The sequence below is a fragment of the Petaurus breviceps genome, unplaced genomic scaffold, assembly GCF_028583685.1.
Source record: "Petaurus breviceps papuanus isolate PSGF00001 unplaced genomic scaffold, PetGlider_PUasm1.0 90895, whole genome shotgun sequence".
Lineage (NCBI taxonomy): Eukaryota > Metazoa > Chordata > Mammalia > Diprotodontia > Petauridae > Petaurus > Petaurus breviceps.
In genome coordinates this window covers 33,525,525-33,534,101 of record NW_027187372.1, presented here as the reverse complement: position 1 = coordinate 33,534,101, position 8,577 = coordinate 33,525,525, and positions in this window count along the sequence as shown.

Sequence of the window (8,577 nt, the reverse complement as noted above, 5' to 3'; positions counted from 1 at the left end):
TTTGTTGAATTGAATTGTCTAAATTGATCTGTTATGGGATGAAATTATCTCTGAGTATTCCAATCTTCACTGATTTCCTCCTTTTCTCAGCTCCTCCTGTAGTCTCCAAACTTATATCAGTAAACATTTTTTAACCTACTCTCCCCCATGTGAGTATAATTACTTATTTATAAATTATATATGCATATCTCTGTACTAATAATTTTGTGCCTTCTAAAATTTACCAAAAAAATTTTTTTAAGGAATTATTCATAAAGATTAAACAATATTTGGTCCTAGAGTCACTAGGGAGTCACTAGAGTTTACTGAAGGGTGTGTGTAACTTGGTCAGACCCATAGTTTAGGAAAATCACTTTGGCAGATGTCTCTCATCCGGCATAAGAAGGGGAAGAAACTTGGGGGGCAGGGACAGATAAGAGGCTATCACAATAGTTCTGGTTGAGAGGTGATGAGAATCTGAAATAAGGCAGTAATGAAGTGAGTTGAGGAAGGAAAGAGATGGGGCAGATGTAGAGGTAAGGACAATAAGATTTGGCAACTGGTTACACATGTGGGATGAGAGATAAGAAGAATGACAGCAAGACAGGTGACTAGAAGGATGGTGGTACCCTTCATAGCAATGGGCAAGTTTGGAAGAGGTGTGGGCTTGAGGGAGAAGGAAATGTAATAAGATCTGTGATCTGTTGTAACCTGTGCTTAGTGGGACTCACTTATGGTTTTTGTTTGTTTGTTGTCTATTTTTCTAATGATTTTTTTTTGTAAATAATACTTTATTTTCTCCAATTATGTGTAAATATAGTTTTGAACATTTATTCTTTTTTTTTTTTTGCTTTTTGGAGGGCAATTGGGGTTAAGTGACTTACCCAAGGTCACACGGCTAGTTTTTGTGTTAAGTGTCTGAGGCTGGATTTGAACTCAGGTCCTCCTGTCTCCAGGGCTGGTGCTCTGTGCCACCTAGCCGCCCCTTGAACATTCATTCATAAAATATTTTTAGTTCCAAACTTCTCTCATTCCCTCCCCTCTCCTCTCCCCAAGGTGGAAGCAATTATGGAAACATATTTCCACGTTAGTCATGTTCTGAAAGAAGAAATAGAATGAAAGGGAAAAGTCACAAAAAACCCCAAAAAGTGAAAATAAAATGCTTTGATCTGCATTCAAACTGCATAGTTCTTTCTCTGGATGTGGATAGCATTTTCCATCATGAGTCTTTTGGAATTGTCTTAGATCATTGTATTGCTGAGAAGAGTTAAATCAATCATAGTTGATCGTGACATAGTGTTGCTATTACTGTTTACAATGTTCTCATGGTTTTGCTCACTTCCCCCAGCAAAGTTCATGTAAGATTTTTTTCTGAAATTTACCTGCTCATCATTTCTTCTAGCACAATAGTATTCCATTACATTCATAAACCACAACTTGTTCAGCCATTCCCCAATTGATGGGCATCCCCTCAATTTCCAATTCTCTGCCATCACAAAAATTGCTGCTATAAATATTTTTGTTCATGTAGATTCTTTTTCCTTTTTATGATCCCTTTGGGGGTAAAGATCTAGTAGTGTTATTGCTGGATCACAGGGTATGCACAGTTAGTTTCCAATTAATTTTTAATCTATCTTTCCATGGTCCTTTATTACATGAAATTTTTATTGCATCATGATCTGAAAAGGATGCATTTAATATTTCTGCCTTTCTACATTTGATTGTGGGGTTTTTAGGCCCTAATACATTAGAATTTTAGAAAAGTTAAATATGACAGACCTCTGGAGAAAATTGAATGAATACATGACACCTACACCAAAAATGTCACTTTTATCCTTAAGATTCTGGATCCCCTTTTCTAGTTGGTTGACTTTCTTTACGTAATCTTTTTTTTCTTGGATTACTCTTTTTTTAAAAAAAATTTTCCTTGATCTCTCTCATTAGATTTTTAAAGTCTTTTTAAAACTTTGTCTATTAGTTCTTTTTGGGCAGGTAACTATTTGATGTTACTTTTTGGGGTAGGAGAGATCTTTTACTTTTGCTTTAATATCCTCTTCTAAAGATGAAACCCAGTCTTCTCTATTCCCATAGTAACTTTCTATTGTTGGGTTCTTTCTCCTTTGCCTGCTCATTTATTATTATTTTTTATTTATAGCAGGTTTTTATTGTAATCACCTTTAGTCCTAGGGTATGGGGTTGATGTCTCTGGCCTCAGATCCTCCATCTGACCTGGAACTGAAACCAAGAATTCTGCCCTCCTATAAGTGCCCACAGTCAGCAGAGTCCCTGCCCCACTGCTTCTGTACTCACTGGACATATGCTGGTTCCTTCTCACTCAGGGTCATGTCTCAACAGCACAGCTAGGACTGGTGTCCCTTGGATAAGCAGAGGTTCCCTTAATCTTCTTCTGCCCAGATGCCCAACTCCCTACACTGTCCAGGAGATGAAAATTCCTAAGGCTGGGGCTAAGGCTACCTTCTAACCCAACTAGCCCCAGGGCTCGAAGTTTCAGCAGAACTATCCTGGAGGTGTTTATACTTCACAGGAATCAAATTTTGGATCTTCTCTGGTTGTTCCAGGAAGACCACTGTTCTGCCCCAACTTTTATTTATTTTTACTGCTCTACATTCACTCTGAGGCACTATTTTGTCTTGTCTGTGGAGGAAATCTGGAGAGCTTGGAATTTTCTGACCTACTCTGCCATCTTTCCAGAATTTTCTCTCCATTTTAGGATCTTTTTCAGGAGGTGATTGGTGGATTCCTTCAATGACTGTTTTACCCTCTGATTCTAGGATATCAGGGAAATTTTCCTTGATAATTTCTTGAAAGATGCTTTCTAGGTTCTTTTTTTTTTTTTATCATGGCTTTGAAGTAATCCATTAATTCTTAAGTTGCCTCTCTTGGCTCTATTTTCCAGGTCAGTTGTTTTTCCAATGAGGTATTTTATATTTTCTTCTATTTTTTTATTCTTTTGATTTTGTTTGACTGATTCTTGATGTCTGATAGAGTCATTAGCTTCCACTTGCCCAATTCTAATTTTTAAGGAATTATTTTCTTCAGTTAGATTTTCTATGTCCTTTTCCATTTGGTCAATTTTACTTTTTAAGTTGTTTTCTTCCATTTTTGTGCTTCCTTTTCCAAGCTGTTGACTCTTTTTTTTTCATAATTCTCTTGCATAACTCTCATTTCTTTTCCCCATTTTTCTTCCACCTCTCTTACTTTATTTTTAAAATCCTTTTTAAGCTCTTCTAAGAGGACTTTTTGAGCTTGAGACCAATTCATATTCCCTTTTGAGGTTTTGCCTATAGGCATTTTGACACAGTTGTCAGCTTTTGAATTTGTGTTTTTATTCTTCCTGTTACCATAGTAGCTTTCTATGGTCAGGGCTCTTTTTGGTTTTTGCTTATTTTTTAAAGTTAAACTTTGCTTCTGGGGTACAGGGTGCACTGTCCCAAGCTTCTTGCAATGGGGGTCAGGGGTCTGATCACTGGCCTTCTGCACCAGGGTCTCTGGGGCTGGCATCTTGTCCACTGAGCTATGGTGACCTGGCCTAGTTGCATTTGTTGTGCCCTGGGTTCTGGGGTTGGCAGTTTGTGATGGGGCTGGAGGTCTTGCAACTGGCCCACAGTGCTACTGACCTGCTGAGCCCAGACCACAGGGCTTTGGGTTTCTGATTTGTGCTGTGGCTAAAAGCCTCCTGCTAGCTTGCCTGGACACCACCTCTTCTGGGCCATGCTCCCTTTTTACTCAAATGTGACAGACATTTTGTGAAGTCCTTCTAAGTTATCTTGGGCTGAAAAAATCATTTCACTCTATGTTTTTGTGGATTTTGTCACTCGGGAATTCTTTTAGAGGCTTGATTTAACATTGTTTCCAGGGAAACTGGGGAGAGCTCAGGCAACTTTCTCACTTCTCTCCATCCTCTTGTCTAGGACTCACCTGTTAAATGAAAAGTTAAGTGGGATTTTTTTTTATTCCTAGATAATGATCCAAGTGTTCAGAGCCCAGCCCTCAAAGGGTGCTTATAGGGAGTGGGAAGTAGATGTGCTGAGGGAGAGGGTTCAGAATTTCCCAAATGGTTCCTGTGAAGCTACTTTTGTGAGGGGCTGGGGAGGGTATTAAGTTGTAACTGCCCAAAGGGATACTGCTGGTAATGAAGTTCTGAGGTTGAAAGGTGGCACAGGGAGGGAAGAAGTGAAGTAGGGGACTTCTGAGGGGTAAGTGTGGTTGTACTGGAGACAAGCCCCACAGTTGGCGACTGTAGAGAAGGTGGGATGAGGCTCATTCTCTCTATGATCGGCTGAGTGCACAACCCTTGGATCAAGCCATGATCCCCTAGAAGGCCTGCACCCTGACCTTGGACACCATTGCTCTAAAGCAGTGGTGTCACACTCAAATAGAAATGGAGCTATTAAGCATACATAAGGATCTCTGTAAGTCTCATATTGACTTAGTTTTAAAATATAATATTGTCTATGTTGCATTGTATTTTTATTTATTTTGTTAAACATTTCCCAATTACATTTTTAACCTGGTTTGGGGCTGCATGTGGAATTTTGTAGGCCACTCATGGCCTCATGTTTGATACTTCTGGTCTAAAAGACTTTTTAAAATTTAGTAACTATTCAAATACTGTCTGAGATTAAGTTAATTGTAATCTCATGGGATCACAGATCTAGAATGGTCCAATCCAACCTCCTCATTTTACAGATGAGGAAAGGGGGGCCCAGACTAGCCCAAGTAAGGAATATCAGAAGTAGGATTCGAACCCTGGCCCTCTGATTCTAGAGCCAATCATCTTTCCACTGTGTCAGACTATAGTTCATACTCTTGTCTCTTTAATTAGATTGTAAATTGTATGAGGAAAGGGGACTATAGCTTACTTGTTTTTGTATCTGCCACAGTACCTTTTACATAAGTGTTCAATAAATGCTGTTGATTGGTTAATTGATTGATGGATACCATGCCTGGAGGCAGCAGATGGAATCAATGCTCCCTGAAGGTTGCTTCCCATTCTGGGATGCTTTGACCCCAGCTGGGTTTCTGCCCTTTTGCCTGTGAATCCCTTAATCTGACCCCAGAGGTAGATTGAGGTAGGATCTGGCTAAAGTAAGGAATTCCCTTCCTTTAGCTTCCCTTCCCTATCCCTCTCCTTCTTCTCCCCAGCTTCCTCACTCTAGTGATTGTATGGACAAGGCCCACTGATCTTCAACCATGGTAATTCAGACAAAATTGGAGTATCTGGGGAATAAACTGAGCTCAGCAGTCCAGCAAGACAGTTTAGATATTTTGTCTTGGTCATAATTTTGGGGATTTTCCTAAAAAGAAAAATCCCTGACTGAGGTGGTTGAGATGGAGGGGGATTTTTGCAGGAGAATCTCAGGATGTAGTAACTCCCAATCCACAATGAACCTGTTGTCCGTTAATAAAGCTTTAACATCAGGGGCAGATTAAGGGAGCTGGAAATAGGTCTTTTAGGTCAAAAAAGAAGGCATAAAAAAGGAAATTCAGTCTGGATTATGTACATAGTTGTCTGACATCATGTCTGATAGAGGAACACTGCCTTCCCCTCAAGCCTGCTGTAGTCTCAGACCACAATCTGATTTTTCTTCTTTTCCTGATATATTGGTAAGTTGTTGAGAGTTCATGTGGGTAGAACTGTCCTAGGACAAGATTTCTTACCTCTTTTTTGTCCTTCTCCCCTTAGACAGTCTAATAAAACCTATGGATCCCTCCTCTACTCTGTTTTTTTGAATGTATAAAATAAAATGCATAGGACTAAACGTGTACTAAATATTTTAAATATATCATCAGTCTGGGGCGGCTAGGTGGTGCAGTGAGTAAAGCGCAGGCCCCGGAGTCAGGCAGACGGGAGTTCAGTTCCGGCCTCAGACACTTAACACCCACACAAAAAACACTAGCTGTGTAACCTTGGGTGAGTTACTTAACCCCAATTACCCTCCAAAAGGAGGAAAAAAAAAAATATATATATATATATATATATATCATCAGTCTAATTGACACCTAAACAAAATTTCCCACATACTGTAATAGTCTTTGGATATCATTTTTTTTTCTGAGTTCAAGGACCCACAAGGTCCCCTCTCCTAGAAGTAGAGGCTTATAGGAGGAAGGAAAGCTTCTTACTGGTAGCCAGGGATTGGAAGAAAAATGCTCCTAGGGGACATGGCGACCTTACATCTTAATCAACAGGAAACCTGGATTAAGTCCCTCTTACATGTGGCACTGAACCAGACACTATGCCAAGAGAAGGAAGGGAGGCATACATACATACAGTCCAAAGTCAACAAATGACAGTTTATCTGTCTAGTAAAAGCATTGGATTGACAGAAATGAAGTGGCAAGTGACAGATAATAACCCAGATGCATTAGGAGGGCACTTCATGCCTCTTCAGGAAGTTTTCACAAACATTCTCATCTCACTTGATGCACACAATGAGTTTTTGAGGTACAAAGGAGAAAGAACAGATGTTATCACCCTCATTTAATAGATTAAAAAAAAATTGACTCCCAGGGAGGCTAAGTCCCAGCTTAATTAGTGCCAGAGCTGAAACTAGAACCTGGGTCACCTGATTCCTATGTAGCCCAGTGTTCTTTGATACCACACCGCAGTGGCTCTGAACTCCTCTACTCTGTCTACCTAAATGCCACCCAGACTTCAAAGTCCTGCTCAAATCCAACCGCATCTCCCTGACATCTCCAGCTCAAAATGACTTCTCCTTCCTTGGAACTCTTGTGGTCTTTTTTTTTCTTTTCTTTTTTTAAATTTGCTTTTTTTTGGGGGGAAGGTAGGGCAATTGGGTTTAAGTGACTTGCCCAAGGTCACATAGCTAGGTTTGTGTGTGTGTGTGCATGTGTATTAAGTATTGTATGTGTATTAGGCCAGATTTGAAGTCAAGTCCTCCTGACTCCAGGGCCAGTGCTCTATTCACTGTGCCACCTAGCTGCCCAGGGTTTTTATTTTCTTACCATTCATCTGACTATCGCCACCCCCTGCTTCATATTTATTCTAAGCTGTTTAGCTCTATATGTCTTGTGTGGAAAATCAAAACCAAGGGGCTGTTCTCCTACTGAGGAAGAGCTAAGCGAATTATATTACGTTAATTTAATGGAACAGTTGCCATAAGAAATGATGGAAGGAGATTGGGCAGCTGATCTCTGAACTGATGCAGAGTCAGGTGAGTACAACAGGAAGAACAATTTATACAGTGATAGTAACAATGTAGAGGAAAAATAGCTTGGAAAGACTGGAGAACTCTGCTCAATGCAGTGACCAACCATCAGCCCAGAGGGCTGAAGCTGAAACACTCCCACCCCAGAGGCGATGAGCTCTGCCACAAACTATATATAACCTTGAGATTTTCCTTTCTTTAGGCTTCATTTTCCTCATTATTAAAAAAAAAATGTGTTGGACTAAATAATATCCAAGGTTCCTTTCAGTTCTAAATCACATGACGCTAGTTCAAGCTACTTGCCTAAGGTTAAATGATGAGTAGTTTAGGGAGCTGGAACTCAAAAGTAGGTCTGGTGAGTGGGTTTCACAGTCATTTCCTTAAACCAAGCTCTCTGGTCCAGATACTCTAACCATGTAGTCCCCCATACTACCATTTACTTCCTCACTAAGACACCAAAAACAAAAAAAGAATTGATTAAAATTTCACTGTTCACTTGCCAAAGTATCTGATGTGGAGGAAATCAATGTATCCAATGTACAGTTTACCTCTGCTGTTTCTGCATACTTCTATACCCTCACTGCCCTTTTAATATCTGCCTCAGCCAAAGAGAATTAGTGTGCAACTCTGCTATAAAACCACTGCAAATCTAAGTAGAATAGAATTTGAGGATTGCTCATTCTCCTGGGTTCTCTTTAGTAGCTAGGATAAATGCATGTAACTTAGAAACAACTGCACAGTGCTTGGTATGTAACGTTGTTGTTTGTCCTTCGTTCCGGAAGAGGGCCATGGCATCAGGAAGGTGATGCCATGACTAGCAAATGGACTGGATTTAAATGAGGGAGGGCTGTGCAGAGTCACCAGCCTTACTCTTTCCTCTGAAGCCATCTGGGTCCAGTGGCAAGATGTAGATCAGGAAAACTGGAGATGGCACCAGATACAGTGGTAGACCTTGGTCTTTTTAAGCTAAGGTCTTTCCTAGGTCTCAGGTTAACTGAGGCAACACCCATTCAGTGATTAATGTTAGGTAAGAAACGAGACAAAGAATGGCCTCTTTTACCTAGTCAAAAAAAAATCAATCTGGAAGGGAAAGATTCTCAGGGTTTCTGACCCAAACAGAAACAATTGCTATTTACATTCATTCAGAGGCTTCTGGGTCCAAATAATGACCACTAAGTGGTGCTTGGCCTGGGACCTATTGTTGGCCAATAAGAGCCAGAGTGAATTGGCTTTAAGGAAGGGTCCTTAAGAAAGAAATCTAGCCCATAAACCCCAAGATATTCCTTTGGGCAGAGTGCTGCAGGTAAGATTTGTATGATAGCCTATGTGGACAGAAGAAGAGGAAGGAGAAGAGAAGAGATGAAGAAGAAGGAAGGAAGGAAGGAAGGAAGGAAGGAAGGAAGGA